The sequence below is a fragment of the Dermacentor variabilis genome, chromosome 11 (genome assembly GCF_050947875.1).
Source record: "Dermacentor variabilis isolate Ectoservices chromosome 11, ASM5094787v1, whole genome shotgun sequence".
NCBI classification, from domain to species: domain Eukaryota; kingdom Metazoa; phylum Arthropoda; class Arachnida; order Ixodida; family Ixodidae; genus Dermacentor; species Dermacentor variabilis.
This window is the reverse complement of record NC_134578.1, coordinates 127,149,379-127,167,925: the sequence shown is the minus strand read 5'-3', so window position 1 is coordinate 127,167,925 and position 18,547 is coordinate 127,149,379. Positions and strand designations below refer to the sequence as shown.

Genomic DNA, 18,547 nt, shown 5'->3' with positions numbered 1-18,547 from the left:
GGCTTAGCACCCCCACATTTCGTGCTTTTCTGCCGGCGACGGCCGGGGATAGGCGCGACGCTAGAGCGCCATCCATTTTCGGGGCTAGTTGCTTCGGCAGGTGAGTTGTTACACACTCCTTAGCGGATTCCGACTTCCATGGCCACCGTCCTGCTGTCTTAAGCAACCAACACCCTTCATGGGTTCTCATGAGCGTCCCGACTCGGGCGCCTTACCCCGGCGTTTGGTTCATCCCACAGCGCCAGTTCTGCTTACCAAAAGTGGCCCACTTGGCACTCCCATCGCAGCGGGAGGCCTCAACCCAGAAGGCCTCCCGTACACCCATTGAAAGTTTGAGAATAGGTTGAGGACGTTTCGACCCCAATGCCTCTAATCATTCGCTTTACCAGGTGTGACTGCTCTCCCATCGAGCGCCAGCTATCCTGAGGGAAACTTCGGAGGGAACCAGCTACTAGATGGTTCGATTGGTCTTTCGCCCCTATACCCAGGTCGGACGATCGATTTGCACGTCAGAATCGCTTCGGACCTCCACCAGAGTTTCCTCTGGCCTCGTCCTGCCCGGGCATAGTTCACCATCTTTCGGGTGCCAACGTGTGCGCTCTCGCTCCGCCCCGGCGACGAGTGAGCGCCTGGGACGGGCCGTTGCTGCTCCCTTTTTCGGACCCCTGTGCGGTCCGGGATCGCAACGCAGCCCGCAAGGGGCCTTCACGTTTCATTGCGCCATTGGGTTTCGAGAGACCCATTGACTCGCGCACATGTTAGACTCCTTGGTCCGTGTTTCAAGACGGGTCGGGTGGGTTACCGACCTACTCGCCGCAAACCACGATAGCGCCTCCGCGGGAGAATCGCCCCGCTCGCAGCGGCTTCTCGCCGGCCAACCCGCCGCCACGGGACCAACCCGGACGACAGGAGACGACAAGCTTGCCCAGCGGGTTCTCCGCTCCGTTTCCGGAGGGCGTCATCGTTCGGGCCTCCCGACAGCCGGGAGAAGCCCATGGGGCCTGGACGGGGTGACGAACTTCTCGTGCACGGCGAGGTATAACTCCCGCGAGCCGTCCCCGAAGGGACGGGCAGGTCACCTCCATAGCCGGACTCAAAGTCGTGCTTTTCCCATTGACCCGCGTCCGTCGCGGCGTTCTACCGGCGGTGGGAAGTGCGCACCCTGGAGACCGCGTCTGCGTGCCAGCAGCCGGAACAGCCCCCCGAAGGGGGCCGTTTACCCGACGCCGCCGGCTCCGCGGTCTTCCGGAGACTGAATCCCACCGCTTTCGAGCTTCGAGGGCCCACCCGTTTTACTCTAAGCGGTTTCACGTACTCTTGAACTCTCTCTTCAAAGTTCTTTTCAACTTTCCCTCACGGTACTTGTGAACTATCGGTCTCTCGGTCGTATTTAGCCTTAGATGGAGTTTACCACCCACTTAGGGCTGCACTCTCAAGCAACCCGACTCACGGGAGGCTTCATCCCGGGCGCGCAACGGCGGAGACGGGCCTGGCACCCACTCTGGGACAAGCCCCTGTCAGGGGGACTTGCACCGTCGCAAACACCCGAGAACGTCGCCTCCCATACACCACATTTCCCGACCGCCTGCAAGGACGGGGGATTCGGTGCTGGGCTCGGTCCCGTTTCGCTCGCAGCTACTCGGGGAATCCCTGTTGGTTTCTTTTCCTCCGCTTAGTGATATGCTTAAATTCAGCGGGTTGTCTCGCCTGATCTGAGGTCGACAACGGATACATCGCTTTCGCCCATTCCGGCGCGACCGAGTACGACGCCCTGCCACGTCCTTGCGGACGAGGCTGGCAGGCGGCACAACGCCTGCGCGCGTGCGTCATACGAGCGGTATGCCGAAAAGGACTCGACACGTTCGAAAACCCAGCGCCAACCGAGTACGACGCCCTACCACGTCCTTCGCCCAACACGGAGCTACTTATAGACGAGGCTGGCAGGCGGTGAACCGCCTGCACGCGTGCGGCGCACGAGCAGTTGCGTGGTAAGCGACCGTGTCTGAAGCCCAAACACCACCGAGGCAAAGATCGCCGTAGCAGCGCGCCGCTTCAGCAGGCACCGCAGGGACGACTAAAACCTGGCGGGGGGCATCGTCTCGTGTAGCGTCGCCCCTGCCCCAACTGGAGTGGCCCAGTCTTTAGGGGACAGAGACTGCGAAGCACTTGGACCGACGGCGGACTACGACGGAACGCGTCAGCTCGGCCAACGCTCTCGAAGGAGACATTTTCCGTTTCGCGGCAATTTCTGCGCCGTGCCGTGCTCTTCTCGCTCGCAGACGGCGCTATCGCGTCGAACCGCTTTCGGGGGCACACCCTTCTCCTCCCCGCTCCTCGCAAGAATCTTCAGATTCCTGCGACGAAGCCCGGAAGGGGTGCCCACACAGCTGCGGTGACACGAACGAGCGACCAGCTCTGGAGCTCGACGTACTCCGAAGGCAAACAACGCAGATTGCGATCGCTTCCGACTCTCTCGCAAACGTGCGCGCTACATGGCAACGGACGTTGACACCTCGCGCTTGGACCGCTCTTTCCCTGCAGGTATCCGACACCATCCTGCGGCGGTCTTGCTAGAGGCGCGCACACGTCGCGCTGCAGTAGATTATAATGCCTCGTTTCCGTCTCTTCGAAGATTTGGCACAACGGCTCGCCACCGTCTCCTTCTTTGTGAGGTCGCTGGCGCGTGGCATTAGCGCTCAACGTACTGTCCATGATGCCGACGCGGTCAAAACGAGTCGACGGACGCACCTTCCCTGTGCGCCGAAGGCTCTCTTGATATGTGATCCGACCCTCAGACAGACGAAGCCAAGGGAAGACCCAAGGCCGCAATGTGCGTTCAAAGAATCAGTGCTCAGTGTGTCCTGCAATTCACACCAAGTCTCGCAGCTGGCTGCGTTCTTCATCGACCCGAGAACCGAGTGATCCACCGCTTAGAGTCGTGAAAAATAGTTTGTTCAATTCAGTACAGTACAACCAGGGTTTCAGGCACGTGGCGTCTCCCTGTGTGTGGTTTCGAAGAGCGCCTTTCGGCGTGTGCTCTTTCGGCGTGCGTACTCGCGCAGCTCTCCAAAACCACTCGGCCAGTGCCAGGGAGGGGCTTTCTGCGCCGGAGCCACAACAAGTCTACTTGAGGCGGAAGACGAAGCCAGCAAGGTGCTTGGCCGCAAGTGCGTTCGAATCCGGGACTACGGTCCCTCGTCTGTCCGTACTTTTCCTCTTTCGACGTGCGGCGCCTTCCCAAAGCGCACAAGTCCGCTAACCGCAGAACGCTTCCGACGTAGCAAAGCCGCGTTTCCTTCGGTACTTCGCAGCAACGCCGCCTTTCCCTCGGCGGCGGGCAAATAGCCTGCAGACGTCGTCGCATTGAACCGCGATCTCGGACACCTCGCGCGTCACGAGCAGGAGCCGACCGGCAGCCGCCGGCCCTGTCGGGCTCGGCAGCATTTGCCGCGGAGGACGGGAGAGCGCTTTAGGCCACGGTTCCTTCCGTACTTGGCAGCCGCACCCTCATACCGCCACTTCCATGACCGACCGAGCGCCACACCGTTCCTTTAGTACTTGGGCAGCAACAAAGTCGGGTCGTTACTCCATACTCGCCGCAGGAAGCGACCGGCAGCCGCCAGCCTTTTCAGACTCGGCAGCGTTTGCCGCGGAGGACGGGAGAGCGCTCGCACCACGGTTCCGTGTGTACTAAGCGGCAGCTGCTCTCGACCGTCAGTTCCTTGACCGACCGCACGCTTCGCCGTTCCCCTCGTACTGGGCAAAGCAGCAGGTCGGGTCGTCTTACTCCCCTTCCGCGCAAGAGCGCCGAGGCGGACAGAAAGCCCACCCATTGTGCGTTACGCCGTTTCTACCCGCGGGCGCGGCCAAGCCAACCGTCCAAGGTTGCAGCCTGCGTCCACTGGGCGCAACAAATTTCGCACGGGGCGCCCCTCAAAATTCAGGCAGTCCCCGGCATGTTCGGGTATAGCCGTCCCCGCGTCCAAGCGGGGCCAGCGGCGGAAAGCGTCGGGCGCAGCGAGCTGCTTCACCCACACGGGGTTGAAACAATGGCGCTCGTCACCCTTCACAATCCGGTAATGATCCTTCCGCAGGTTCACCTACGGAAACCTTGTTACGACTTTTACTTCCTCTAAATGATCAAGTTTGGTCATCTTTCCAACAGACCGGCGCAACCGAAAGGCCGCGCCGGACATCGGTCCGAAGACCTCACTAAATCATTCAATCGGTAGTAGCGACGGGCGGTGTGTACAAAGGGCAGGGACGTAATCAACGCGAGCTTATGACTCGCGCTTACTGGGAATTCCTCGTTCAAGGGGAACAATTGCAAGCCCCTATCCCAATCACGAAAGAAGTTCCACGGGTTACCCAGTCTTTTCAGACAGGGATAAAGACACGCTGCTTCCTTCAGTGTAGCGCGCGTGCGGCCCCAGACATCTAAGGGCATCACAGACCTGTTATTGCTCTGTTTCGTGCGGCTAGGAGCCGCTTGTCCCTCTAAGAAGGTTGTAAGGTGCTGGGAACCCCGCACCTATTTAATAGGCTAGAGTCTCGTTCGTTATCGGAATTAACCAGACAAATCGCTCCACCAACTAAGAACGGCCATGCACCACCATCCACCGAATCAAGAAAGAGCTCTCAATCTGTCAATCCTCCCAGTGTCCGGGCCGGGTAAGTTTTCCCGTGTTGAGTCAAATTAAGCCGCAGGCTCCACTCCTGGTGGTGCCCTTCCGTCAATTCCTTTAAGTTTCAGCTTTGCAACCATACTTCCCCCGGAACCCAAACACTTTGGTTTCCCGGAAGCTGCCCGCCGAGTCATTTGAGTAACTCAGGCGGATCGCTGGTTGGCATCGTTTATGGTCAGAACTAGGGCGGTATCTGATCGCCTTCGAACCTCTGACTTTCGTTCTTGATCAAAGAAAACATTCTTGGCAAATGCTTTCGCAGTAGTTCGTCTTGCGACGGTCCAAGAATTTCACCTCTAGCACCGCAATACGAATGCCCCCGTCTGTCCCTCTTAATCATTACCTCGTATTCCAAAAACCAACAGAACAGAAACGAGGTCTTGTTCTATTATTCCATGCAAGTTTATTCAGGCGACTCGCCTGCGTTGAGCACTCTAATTTTTTCAAAGTAAAAGCACCGGCCTTCTCGAGGCACACAATGAAGTGCACCAAGAAAGGACCGGCATGATGTTCAGTCCGAGCCGTCGCATCGGGTAGATGCACTACTCGTCTGGAACTGAGATCCAACTACGAGCTTTTTAACCGCAGCAGCTTTAGTATACGCTATTGGAGCTGGAATTACCGCGGCTGCTGGCACCAGACTTGCCCTCCAATTGATCCTCGTTAAAGGATTTAGAGTGTACTCATTTCAATTACGGGGCCTCAAAAGAGTCCCGTATTGTTATTTTTCGTCACTACCTCCCCGTGCCGGGAGTGGGTAATTTGCGCGCCTGCTGCCTTCCTTGGATGTGGTAGCCGTTTCTCAGGCTCCCTCTCCGGAATCGAACCCTGATTCTCCGTTACCCGTAACAACCATGGTAAGCAAGTAACCTACCATCGAAAGTTGATAAGGCAGACACTTGAAAGAAACGTCGCCGGCTCGTGGCCATGCGATCAGCACAAAGTTATCCAGAGTCACCACACAATACGGGCCGAAACCCGATCGATCTTGGTCTAATAAAAGCACCCGTCGCCCAAAGGGCTTCAGGCTCACTGCATGTATTAGCTCTAGAATTGCCACAGTTATCCAAGTAGGAAGAAACGATCTAAGGAACCATAACTGATTTAATGAGCCATTCGCGGTTTCGCCTTATTTCGGCATGTACTTAGACATGCATGGCTTAATCTTTGAGACAAGCATATGATTACTGGCAGGATCAACCAGGTAATCGTTCAACTGCGCGTCCAGCCTTTCAAGCAGGCCGGACGCCGTTTTTGCGATGCCGAGGCCACCTTCAGGCGCCCCAACACGCTTCGTTCTCGCAAAGTGTAGCACTTTGCACAGTCCGAGACGACGGCGTTCGAGCTCGCTACGGCGCCCTCCCCGCAGGGCCGGGTATCGCCACGCGGCAAGAAGCACGCAACATTCTCGATAGACTGGTTGTGTCAACTCGATCGCGGCTTGCGGTTTCTCTCGAGCCCGCAGCACTGGTGGACCGACCGACACTTGCAACGTAGCCGAGACGGCAAAGCCGCCAGGCGACGGGTCACGCCCGCGCCTTCGGCGCTTTCGTATTTGACTCGTCCGAGGACGATGGGGAACACACCTCGATATCGTGGAAAAAGCGTCGTCCGACAACCAGCCCCTAACGCATCAAGCGGATGAGGCTGCAGACGTCAGCTGTGGGATCCACGGGAGCGATACCGGGGACACGCTTGACGGGCACGAAGCCCGCCGCACATCAAACACCCAGGTCGCTTTGGGGGCGACTGCTCTCTGGGACCCCCATATAATAGCAGCGATAAGTACCCAAACCTCCATGGGGCCGTACTCGTGGCACTTTCGACGAGCGTTTGGCGGAAATCGTGCCGCCTCGTAACGCCGCGAGCAAGATTGAAAGCTTACGTCGGCGGCACCATGCCGAAGTCGTGAAACTGCAGCGCGTCCATCGAATGCGCGAACGGCAATTTCTCGCGAATGGCCAGTGCCGTTTCCTGAACGATCGCCTTTCGGTCCCCCTACGGGGCGGCCCCCGGCCGATCGATTCGAGGAAAGCTAGCCCGACCCCTTCGCCATTTCCGAGCACGAGTGCGACCAGCGCGGGCGGCGTGCTCGACGCCCCGGCTGACATCGTTTGGGACTGTGTCTCTTCGAGCGCTCGCGCCAACGTCGCGGGGCCGACGACGACGCCCGGCCGGTTCTCTCCCGGTTCCCGGCGTGTTATAGCGCAGCCCTCTGCACGGCGGCGCCGACTGAGTAGTGGCCGTGCAGCGGCTTGTACGCCAAAGTTGCGTGAAAGGCGTCGAGCTCCCGCCGGCCCGGCTCACGTGGTTTCGGACTTCTGTCGCTTCGAGCGCTCGCGTAGCCGTGCCTGGGCACGATTCTCGACTCCGCAGCAGTGCGCGGAAACAGCTACGAAGACGCGCAAGCCCAAAAATCGCACTGCGGTACAACGTCAGCCGGGACCGTATGGCCCCTTATAATAGCAGCGATAAGTCGCCAGACCTCCATGGGGCCGTACTCGTGCGACGAGGCGGCGTACTGCGCCGAGCCGAGCGCCAATATTTCGCTTTGGCGCGGCTGATACGAGCTCTCGCGATCGCCGCGGTACCGCCGCTCACCGTTTCAAGGCACGCTAGCGCGGTCCCCTTCGCCGTTTCCGAGCACGAGTGCGACCAGCGCGGGCGGCGTATCGACGCCCCGGCTGACGTCGTTTCGGACTTTGTCTCTTGGAGCGCTCGAAGCCATGCCGGGGCCTACGCCGACGTCTGCGTGGTGTTTACACGACTCCCGGTGCGACACAATGCAGCTGCGAGCAGGATGCCAGCGATTCCGTCGCGGCCGTGCGGCGGTGTACACGCAGAAGTGTCGTGAAGGGTATCGAGCTCCCGCCGCCCCGGCCGACGTCGTTTCGGACTTCGGTCGCTTCGAGCGCTCGCGTAGCCGTGCCTGAGCACGATTCTCGACTCCGCAGCAGTGCGCGGAAACAGCTACGAAGACGCGCAAGCCGAAAATCGCACTGCGGTACAACGTCAGCCGGGACCGTATGGCCCCTTATAATAGCAGCGATAAGTCGCCAGACCTCCATGGGGCCGTACTCGTGCGACGAGGCGGCGTACTGCGCCGAGCCGAGCGCCAATATTTCGCTTTGGCGCGGCTGATACGAGCTCTCGCGATCGCCGCGGTACCGCCGCTCACCGATTCAAGGCACGCTAGCGCGGTCCCCTTCGCCATTTCCGAGCACGAGTGCGACCAGCGCGGGCGGTGTGCTCGACGCCCCGGCTGACGTCGTTTCGGACTTTGTCTCTTGGAGCGCTCGAAGCCACGTCGGGGCTGACGCCGACGTCTGCGTGGTGTTTCCACGATTCCCGGCGCGACACAATGCAGCTGCGAGCGGGATGCCAGCGATTCCGTCATGGCCGTGCGGCGGTGTACACGCAGAAGTTTCGTGAAGGGTATCGAGCTCCCGCCGCCCCGGCCGACGTCGTTTCGGACTTCGGTCGCTTCGAGCGCTCGCGTAGCCGTGCCTGGGCACGATTCTCGACTCCGCAGCAGTGCGCGGAAACAGCTACGAAGACGCGCAAGCCGAAAATCGCACTGCGGTACAACGTCAGCCGGGACCGTATGGCCCCTTATAATAGCAGCGATAAGTGGCCAGACCTCCATGGGGCCGTACTCGTGCGACGAGGCGGCGTACTGCGCCGAGCCGAGCGCCAATATTTCGCTTTGGCGCGGCTGATACGAGCTCTCGCGATCGCCGCGGTACCGCCGCTCACCGATTCAAGGCACGCTAGCGCGGTCCCCTTCGCCATTTCCGAGCACGAGTGCGACCAGCGCGGGCGGCGTGCTCGACGCCCCGGCTGACGTCGTTTCGGACTTTGTCTCTTGGAGCACTCGAAGCCACGTCGGGGCCAACGCCGACGTCTGCGTGGTGTTTCCACGATTCCCGGCGCGACACAATGCAGCTGCGGGCAGGATGCCAGTGATTCCGTCGTGGCCGTGTGGCGGTGTACACGCAGAAGTTTCGTGACGGGTATCGAGCTCCCGCCGCCCCGGCTGACGTCGTTTCGGACTTTGTCTCTTCGAGCGCGCGCGCCAACGTCGCGGCGCCGACGACGACGCCGGCCCGGTTCTCCCCTTATAATAGCAGCGATAAGTGGCCAGACCTCCATGGGGCCGTACTCGTGCGACGAGGCGGCGTACTGCGCCGAGCCGAGCGCCAATATTTCGCTTTGGCGCGGCTGATACGAGCTCTCGCGATCGCCGCGGTACCGCCGCTCACCGATTCAAGGCACGCTAGCGCGGTCCCCTTCGCCATTTCCGAGCACGAGTGCGACCAGCGCGGGCGGCGTGCTCGACGCCCCGGCTGACGTCGTTTCGGACTTAGTCTCTTGGAGCGCTCGAAGCCATGTCGGGGCCGACGCCGACGTCTGCGTGGTGTTTCCACGATTCCCGGCGCGACACAATGCAGCTGCGAGCAGGATGCCAGCGATTCCGTCGTGGCCGTTCGGCGGTGTACACGCAGAAGTTGCGTGAAGGGTATCGAGCTCCCGCCGCCCCGGCTGACGTCGTTTCGGACTTTGTCTCTTCGAGCGCTCGCAGCGATGTCGAGGCGATCGCCGACGTCTGCACGGTTCCCGGTGTGCTACAATGCAGCAGTGTGCCAAGCGACACCTCTTGGTTGCCGAGGCAAGCACGGCGATTTCCTGAAGCGAGCGCATTCCGGCCAGGCAGCAGCGGGCTTTGCGCTTTCGGGAGTGCTCTTGCTGTAAAATTTGAGCGGGTGCAGCTGCACGAAGCGAGTGTATTTATTTTCTCTCTCTCTCTCTCTCTCTGCCTTTGAGGCGACTGTAATTTTAATTTAAATGCAATTGGAGGCGGGAGCAACCTGATGAGAGTAGGTTGACTTCGGCGCGCCTTGTAGTTTATAAATTGCTTTCAAGCTTTGACGACATACGCCTTCGCGCCATCTGCTTTCCCGGTCTCTTTGGCACTTGATTGTGTGTGCTGCATGCTCTGCATTCTAAGGAAACACGCCTGTTTGTCTCCCTCTCTCACGTTCTTCTTTTTTTAGCTGCTCCTTTAGAAGCTGCTATGCTCTTTGCTCGCTGTAAAATAGAATGCTGCCACAAGCCAACAACCTTTGCGTGTTTTTTTTTTCTCTCTTCCCAAGACGTTTCTGCCATTACTCACTGGCTCTAGTTCGCTCGCGCCATCTACCTTTCTTTCTGTATGGCGAAGTCCGTAGGTTTTCCTAGTTCCGTACACAGATGGCGCCAATGCGTTTTCGCGCCAGTTTCGAACGACCTGGCTGTACTCACGTTTCTCACTTAAATGGTTCAAATGGGGATTGCGAAAGGGGTGGTGCTTTCTTCTTGTGTAAGGCTGAGCTTCAAAGCTGCGTTTAAGCTATGCTAGCATGTGTGTATGTGTGTGTGTGTGTGTGTGTATATATATATATATATATATGTATGTATGTATGTATGTATGTGTGTACATATACATATACACACACGCGCGCGCGCGATAGTGGTAAACATTATGAGGTAGCACTTTTTTTTAACATACAATACCTGTGCTTCACATGGCGATTCTTCTCCCCCCTCTGTTTCCGGTTGGAAGGAGTGCGCAGTCTTTTCTATATTTATTTTTTTTTCATTCACTTCTATGTTGCTCGTCTTCGTACATGGGGCACGCTACCTAATTCTGCCGGTCGATTCTACACGTTGCGATCCGTCCCGGCCTGTGCCGTATCAAAATTTTCAGTGGGCCTTGCGGTAAATAAAAAGAAATGAAGGAAATGCGCGTGCTATATTACACTTGCGCACGGGCTCGAAACGAAGGCCTCAAAGAAAGTCACCTCGAGCGGCCGCATTCAGACGCAAATAAGCATTCCCCTTGCGCGTGTTTTCCGCTCGCCTGCTCCGTTTTCTACGAGGTTGCCGTCGTTGGTTTGGCCTTACAAACAAGCTTGCACTCGGGTCTCGTTTCTACGCGACAGCGTTTCGTTAACAGCGAAAGACTGAGGCGTCGCGAGTTTATTCCTCAGATAGAGAGCATAGAGTCTCTAGACAGGCTGAAATTTAGAAAATTGCCCACGCTGTTGCTGAGGTTACCAATGTCGGCAGGGCGCCCACAAGGCAGTAGTACAATGGAGTGAAGTGAAGGACATCGCTTCTCGGCCTTTTGGCTAAGATCAAAGTGTAGTCAATGCAGCTGGCTTGCCCGGCCTTTGACACACTTATCTTTGTAGAGGCGCCCGGTTACCTGCTCCGGTTATAGCAGTGTCTTTCCCCTATCCCAGCCCTGTCTTTACAGGCCCTCGGCTCCCTGCTGCACTGCCTCCAGGACAACCCACGTGCTGCTACCTGGTGGCCCCTGGACGACCCACACCGGCCCGCTTCCTGGTCCTGCCGCTGCCTGGCGCTGCCTGCCGCCCCTCGGAGACTCCTGCCCCGCTCGGCCCGACCACTGCTTGGTGCTGCCTGCCTGCGGGGTGCCCGCTGGTCCTGCCGTCCCGACTGGTGCTGTGCTGGGGCACAACCGGCTGGCCCCTGCCTTCGCCATCGTCTGTCATGGGCCCGGCCCACTCGCTGCCATCCCTGGTGGCCCCCTAGCCTCCGGACCTGGCCTCCTTTAAGGAGAGCCGCCGGGTCCGGAAGGTAAGACCATCTAATGGACTCTGGGGGCCACGGCCGCACGGTCCATGACATCAGCGAGGACGATGGCGACCCCAACACCCCTGGGCAGGAACGCCAGCCGGCCCGTGAGGATGGCACCCTCACGGTGTTCTTTCCCGTGCCCCACACGGTCCGGTGCTGCGAAGAGGGCTGCCGAGCTGCCTATGCCGCGGCCAAATGGACAGCGCGGCGGCAGTCCCTCCAGCGGCACCTGGAACTCGAACACGGCACCAGAATCCGGCGCACCATCAACGTGTGCAGCATCTGCGGTGAGACACTGGGGCTTCGACCAGCCTCTCACGCCTGCCTGGCTGCAGCCAACTCGACTGCCGCCCCCCCTGCTGCCCTGCCACACCAATGTGGCAGTTGCTCAATGTCCTTCCCCACAAGGAGGGGCTTGAGCAACCACGAGCAGTGGCACAGGAGGGAGGCGGCACTAGCAGCCAGGCGTGATCTCGCCGCGGGTGCTGCCATTGGTGCGTCGGAGCAGGACAGCAACGGCACCCCCCCAGCAGAGCAGGACAGCACCGAGGGTCCCGCTGAGGACCCTCTTGGAACACCAGCAGTGGCGACCGGGCAGGCCGCCGACCAGGAGCCGTCTCCTGTGGCACCTCGGGGAACACCCGGACACAGCAGCGATGGCGAGACGGCCGAGGCACCTTCTCCGCGGACGCCAAACCAGTCAGGGCGGACCGCGGCCTCGGCCTCTCCCTCTCCAACACCATCGCTGCCGTCCAACCGAGGCAGCCCGGGAGCACCAGTCTCCGAGGCTCACGAGCCGGCGGCCATGCAGGAGCTCTCCCCAGGCAGGGCAGAGGTGCAGGACCATGACGGAAGCAACCAGGACTTCGGGACCCAGGACGAACATGCTGGTACCACACGGCCAGAGGGCAGTGCGTGGACCTTAGCGGAGGAAACGGCAGAGCTGCGGGCATTGAGCCGGTTGCCTGAGTCTGCTGGGGAGTGGGCACGGTTTGAAAACATCCTCGACCGTGCCATTGCAGCCGCAACCAAACACCTGCGGCTGCCAGTCGGGGACTCGCGCCAATCACGGAGGCGCGAGGTGAACCCCGACAACCCCCAGCAGATACAAACTCTATACAGAAGGAACCGGCGCCGGGCAGTGCGGTTAATCACTGAAGGCCCGTCCCAGCTCTGCCCGATCGACCCCCACGCACTGCAGGACCACTACTCGAACCTCTGGTCACCAACACCCGTGGATACCAGCATCCTGAGGTCAAGGCTTCCAGCCACCGAAGAACTGGACTTGTGCCCTTTTACACCGGAAGAAGTCGCAGCCAAGCTCCGTAAATGCGAGAGTACAGCTCCAGGGGAGGACCGCCTCACGTACCACCACTGGAGGCAGGTGGACCCTGAGGGCAGGTTCCTGGCGGCGGTATACAACGTATGCCTCCAATACCGCCGCACGCCCCTGAGCTGGAAATCGACGAGGACTATCCTGATCTACAAGAAGGGCGACCGCGAGGACCCCACAAACTGGCGACCCATTGCCCTTGGTCGCACGATCGCCAAACTGTATGCCGGGTGTCTCACCACCCGGCTGCAGAGGTGGTTGGGCGACCATGCGGTACTGTCCAGGTGTCAGAAGGGCTTCCTGCCGCACGATGGAGTGTTCGAACACAACTTCGTGCTGCAGGGACGCCTGGATGACGCCAGGACAGGAGGAGGGGAGCTGTGCGTGGGGTTCCTCGATTTTGCCAACGCCTTCGGCTCGGTCGCCCATCAGGCCCTCGTCGACGCTGTCCGCGGCGCCGGCGCGGGGGAGGCCTTTGCTACCATCGTTGAAGACCTCTACCGCGCCAACACCACCTGCGTCGTGGCAGCAGCTGGCATTACGGAGCCAATCACCATCGGAGCTGGGCTGAGACAGGGCTGTCCTCTGAGCGGCCTGCTTTTCAACCTGGTGGTGGACCCGGTCATCCGTGCAGTACAGGGAGGCGATAGGCAGCACAACATCCTTGCCTACGCCGATGATCTGACGCTGCTGGCCGCGGATCCCACCACCCTGCAGAGCCGCTTGGACCGTGTAACAGCCCTGTCGGCCCGGCTCGGGCTGCGACTCAACGCCGCCAAGTGCCGGTCTCTACACCTGTCTGGTCGCCACCCCGTGGGTACACGGCCCACCTCCTTCACGGTGGGTGGCGACCCGATTCCGGCGCTTGGCGACTTCCAAGGGCACAAGTTCCTGGGCCGTCCAGTGGGGTTCAGGGTGCTACCGGACGAGACGACGGTCGACGAGGCCATCCACCTGGGCAGAAAGCTGCTCTCCTCTATGCTCGCCCCATGGCAGAGGCTGGATGCTATCAAAACATTTTTGTATCCAGCCCTCAACTTTGCCATGCGGGTGGGCCTTGCCAGCAAAGGAGAGTGGCAACGCCTGGACGAGGAGCTCCGCCCGCTCATCAAGAAGACCCTGTACGTGCCAGCCAGAGCTTCCAATGAATACTTGTACGGAAGCTCTCAGGCTGGCAGTGCAGGGATCCCACTTGCGGCGGAGCTCAGCGACATCTGTCGGGTGGATGGAGCCTTCAAGCTACTGACGTCGACCGACGTGGAGGTCCGGGAGCGTGCGGCAGGAGAGCTCGAGGGCGTAGTGTCAAGGCGGCTGAGACGACCCGCGAACACCGAGGACATGGAGGCCTACCTCTCAGGCGAGACGGAGGGCGACTTCCGACAAACGTCCACACAGGTCCAGTCTGTGTGGACGGAGGCCCGGAAAGCCTCCCGTCGCCTCTCCGTCGCCTGGGAGCTGTTGGAGCACGGAGCCCGCATCAACTGCGGAGAGGCCTCTGTGTCAGCGAGGAACCGCCACAAGCTGGTTAAGACCATCCGGGCGCTCCTCTCCACTGAAAGGGACAGGACTCTGCAAGACAAACCGAACCAGGGCAAGGCGATGGTGTGTGTGGCGGCCGACCCGGCAAACTCCCACTTCATGAGGTCCGGCCGCTACACCCACTTCATCGACTGGCGCTTCGTGCATCGAGCCCGTCTAAATCTCCTCCCCCTCAATGCCACAAGACTCTGGGCACCCGCAGCGGACAAAAGATGCAGACGCTGCGGGTATGGGGAGGAGACACTGCCGCATGTACTTTGCCACTGCATGCGGCAGAGCCGGGCCATGACGGAGCGTCATAACACCATCGTCGCCAGAATAAAAAAGGCTGCCTTGGGTCGGTTTACAGTCATTGCGGAGAACCAGGTCGTGGGCAACACATCACTCAAGCCCGACCTGGTACTGGCCCGTGGAGAGGAGGCACTCATCCTGGATGTCTGCTGCCCTTTCGAGAACAGGCTGCAGGCATTCCAGGACGCCCGGAAGGCCAAGGAGGAGAAGTACGCCCCTGTACAGCGTCATCTCCTCCGGCGGTTCCAGCGCGTGACGGTGGACGCGGTGGTCGTCGGCTGCCTTGGCAGCTGGGATGTGGGGAACGACCGGGTGATGCGCAGGCTGTGTAGTAGGTCATACCTACGGACTCTCAAACGCCTGTGCATCAGCGACACTATCAGCGCCTCTACAAAGATTTTTAGAGCCCATGTCGGCACCTCTTAATGATCTTATGTTTTTAGAGAAGCGATTTTTACTGTTTTACACCTTTACAGTTTTAGCCTTTTATTACTAACACCACTAACTAGTTTTTTTTTAGTCATTTGGTTACCTGTTTTAGATTATACACCTTTTACTCGTTTTCTCCTTGTTTTGTAACCCATATTTTTTGTGTATTGTAAATAGCATGAATAAAAAGTCTGTTCTTATCAGCTTAATATCTGATACGGGTTCTATGTGGACCCACGATATTAAACCTATTTTTGGAAGTTGGCGGAGTGCTTGAAGCCTGCTTCACCTCCGCCGCAGGTCGGCCCGGTATTGCACTACCTCCGGGATCGGCCCCCGCTCACTTCGGTGAGACTTCATTCAATCAAAATGAAGAACACAAGCTCGAAGCGAGCACTGACTTCACACGCACCATTCCTATACCATACGCAACGACGCCGGTTCGCGGACCACGAGAGTAATTAAACGGCCACTCCACCTGTGTGTAGCGTCGCACTTCTTGCCGCGCAAATGGGACGCGTGACGGTGGACGCGGTGGTCGTCGGCTGCCTTGGCACCTGGGATCAGGGGAATGATCGCGTGATGCGCAGGCTGTGCAGTAGGTCATACCTACGGACACTCAAACGCCTGTGCATCAGCGATACTATCAGCGCCTCTACAAAGATTTTTAGAGCCGATGTCGGCACCTCTTAGATGATCTTATGTTTTTAGAGAAGCGATTTTTGCTGTTTTACACCTTTACAGTTTTAGCCTTTTATTACTAACCCCACTAACTAGTTTTTTTAGTCATTTGTTTGCCGGTTTTAGACTACAAACCTTTTATCCGTTTTTTCCTTGGTTTCGTAACAAATATTTATGATGTGATGTGTAACTAGCATAATAAAAAACTCTGTTCTTATCAGCTTAATATCTGATACGGGTTCTATGTGGACCCACGATATTAAACCTATTTTTGGAAGTTGGCGGAGTGCTTGAAGCCTGCTTCACCTCCGCCGCAGGTCGGCCCGGTATTGCACTACCTCCGGGATCGGCCCCCGCTCACTTCGGTGAGACTTCATTCAATCAAAATGAAGAACACAAGCTCGAAGCGAGCACTGACTTCCCACGCACCATTCCTATACCATACGCAACGACGCCGGTTCGCGGACCACGAGAGTAATTAAACGGCCACTCCACCTCTGTGTAGCGTCGCACTTCTTGCCGCGCAAATGGGACAGCCGCACCAGCAAATTTCTTATTACGGCCTTCGAGAAAAATAAATGACAGCAAAAGAAAGAACCAGGAGGGAGAATCGGCAAATTATATGTCTAAGAAATAGGATTGTTATTTATCCGATGTTTCAGTCTGCTGTAATGAGCCACTATAGGACGGGGAGGGGGGGGGTGTATGATTAGCCGTGGGTTCGGCAACCAATGTGAATCCCGCTCAAAGCCAACACTGGATTTTTGAGTTCACTATTGCTTGGATCCGTAAACCACAGCGCCAACGCAAGCTCGCCCTGCCAAAATCCGCTGCCCTAGTGGAAGAAAGATTCCCTATGAAAGAAAAATAGAGTGCCCGCTTTCTGGCAACTACTGTGCAGCCGTTGTGTGCACATTTTCGCAGCAGTGGGAGCGAACGCCTCGAAAACAAGCTTGTCGTGTGGCCAAGCCTTGCGAAATATATTCAAGGGTTCAAAGGTGCTCCAGCTTTCCAACCTGTATGTTATGGAGACCTGTTGCTACCTTTTCATCCTCCTCCTCCTGGTTACGCCCAGTGCAGGGCAAAGGCCTCTCCCATAAGTATCCAAGTACCCCGGTCACGTGCTAATTGTCGCCATGTAGTCCCTGCACATTTCCTAATCTAATCTGCCCTCCCAACTTTCTGCCACCCCCTGCTACGCTTCCCTTCTCTTGGAATTGAGTCCGTAACCCTCAATGACCATCTTCCCCCCCCCCCATTGCATGCCCATTTCTTTTTTTCATGGTTTAAACTAAGGTGTCATTAACTCGCGTTTGTTCGCTCGCCCCTCAATCTGCTCTATTCCTATCTCTCGTGACGCTACACCCATCGTCCTTCTTGCCAAAGCTCGTTGCGTCGCCCTCAGTTACCCTTCGGTAACCCTTAAAGCTTTCCGTTGGGGCACTCGTGGCATCTTTCTCGTTTAAATAAGGCTACTTTTCTTTTCCGCCTTTTTTTTTGGGGGGGGGGGACTCTATGTGCTAGGCGCGATTTTGCCTGTTGGTTCGGCTTAACGCAGAACACTCCCGCATTGCAGTGAAGCCGCGTTGAAGGGGCAAAGAGTAGCGCAGTGAAGCGCATGCACGGGCGAAAAACGCAAATATTAGTCAAAAATACAACCATGTCGCCAAATACGAACTTCCATTATTGGAAATTCGAGTTCAGTTTGTGCATTGCGTTCGCCTAGAGAACATAAATGCCACAGCAGCCAAGTCAAAGCTTAGGATCGCGTATCATCTTTTTTTTCTTGCCTTTTACTCCTTGGCCTGCGTGACATGCACACGAAAGTTATGATATAGTGAAAACACGAAATAATGCAGTGCGGCTGTATCAGATCTATTTTGTGCGTTTTGTTCTTTGTGGACTACAGCGGTGTGCGTTATGAGAAAGTTTCAGTGCCCTTCTACTGTGACCTGCGAAGCTACATTTAAAGCCACATTGGTTTGCGCGGTTATTGCTACAAACTGCGTGTGGGTGCGTTCGTCTTTTTCTTTCGCTACCAGCGATGGGTTATCGCAACCGCGATCGGTTCTGCTGCTACGCTAGACGCGTTCTTGCCAACGGTTGGCTCTATACGCGACGCGTGTCGCGTGGTCGGCACATTCAAGCAGTCAATTGCAAACCGTTCCAAGAAGAAGGATGCACTCCACTTGACGCCGGGAGCGCTAGTTGGACGATTGTACGTTTTGACCCTCGAGGAAGCGCCACCAACCCGCCTTTTCTATAATACGATAAGATTCAGAGCGACCGCGACCACTTGCCTTTGTCATTGCCTCGGGCACAGTTTTTTTTTTTTTTTAAGCTCAGATACTCAGACGCGCCCGTGTTCACGCGCACTTGCTCTCTCCGATAAGCAGGGAAGCTCGGTTGGGGTGGTGTGGGCCCTTGCGCATGCGCTGCTGAGCTCGTCGCTTCGGCGGCCAGTCGAGGCTGGCGCGTTGCGTTCGCCTAGAGAACATAAATGCCACAGCAGCCAAGTCAAAGCTTAGGATCGCGTATCATTTTTTTTCTTGCCTTTTACTCCTGGCCTGCGTGGCATGCACACGAAAGTTATGATATAGTGAAAACACGAAATAATGCAGTGCGGCTGTATCAGATCTGTTTTGTGCGCTTTGTTCTTTGTGGACTACAGCAGTGTGCGTTATGAGAAAGTTTCAGTGCCCTTCTACTGTGACCTGCGAAGCTACATTTAAAACCACATTGGTTTGTGCGGTTATTGCTACAAACTGCGTGTGGGTGCGTTCGTTTTTTTTTTCTTTCGCTACGCAGCGATGGGTTATCGCAACCGCGATCGGTTCTGCTGCTACGCTAGACGCGTTCTTGCCAACGGTTGGCTCTATACGCGACCCGTGACGCGTGGTCGGCACATTCAAGCAGTCAATTGCAAACCGTTACAAGAAGAAGGATG

General features: G+C 57.6%; 4 non-coding genes and 1 pseudogene across 4 annotated transcripts; 2 read left to right on the top strand and 3 right to left on the bottom strand.

The window, feature by feature from the left end:
• Window positions 1-1,721, bottom strand: part of LOC142565172 (large subunit ribosomal RNA) — a 5,143-nt pseudogene extending 3,422 nt beyond the window's left edge.
• Window positions 1,722-2,785: 1,064 nt separating this feature from the next.
• LOC142565070 (5.8S ribosomal RNA) lies at window positions 2,786-2,938 on the bottom strand. The gene has a single exon (XR_012824783.1). It is a non-coding gene; the product is annotated as a 5.8S ribosomal RNA (ribosomal RNA).
• Window positions 2,939-4,077: 1,139 nt separating this feature from the next.
• On the bottom strand, window positions 4,078-5,892 carry LOC142565147 (small subunit ribosomal RNA). The gene has a single exon (XR_012824830.1). It is a non-coding gene; the product is annotated as a small subunit ribosomal RNA (ribosomal RNA).
• Window positions 5,893-15,072: 9,180 nt separating this feature from the next.
• Window positions 15,073-15,262, top strand: LOC142565021 (U2 spliceosomal RNA). Its single transcript, XR_012824745.1, has one exon. It is a non-coding gene; the product is annotated as a U2 spliceosomal RNA (small nuclear RNA).
• A 506-nt stretch (window positions 15,263-15,768) lies between these two features.
• LOC142565032 (U2 spliceosomal RNA) lies at window positions 15,769-15,960 on the top strand. Its single transcript, XR_012824754.1, has one exon. It is a non-coding gene; the product is annotated as a U2 spliceosomal RNA (small nuclear RNA).
• Window positions 15,961-18,547: the final 2,587 nt, after the last annotated feature.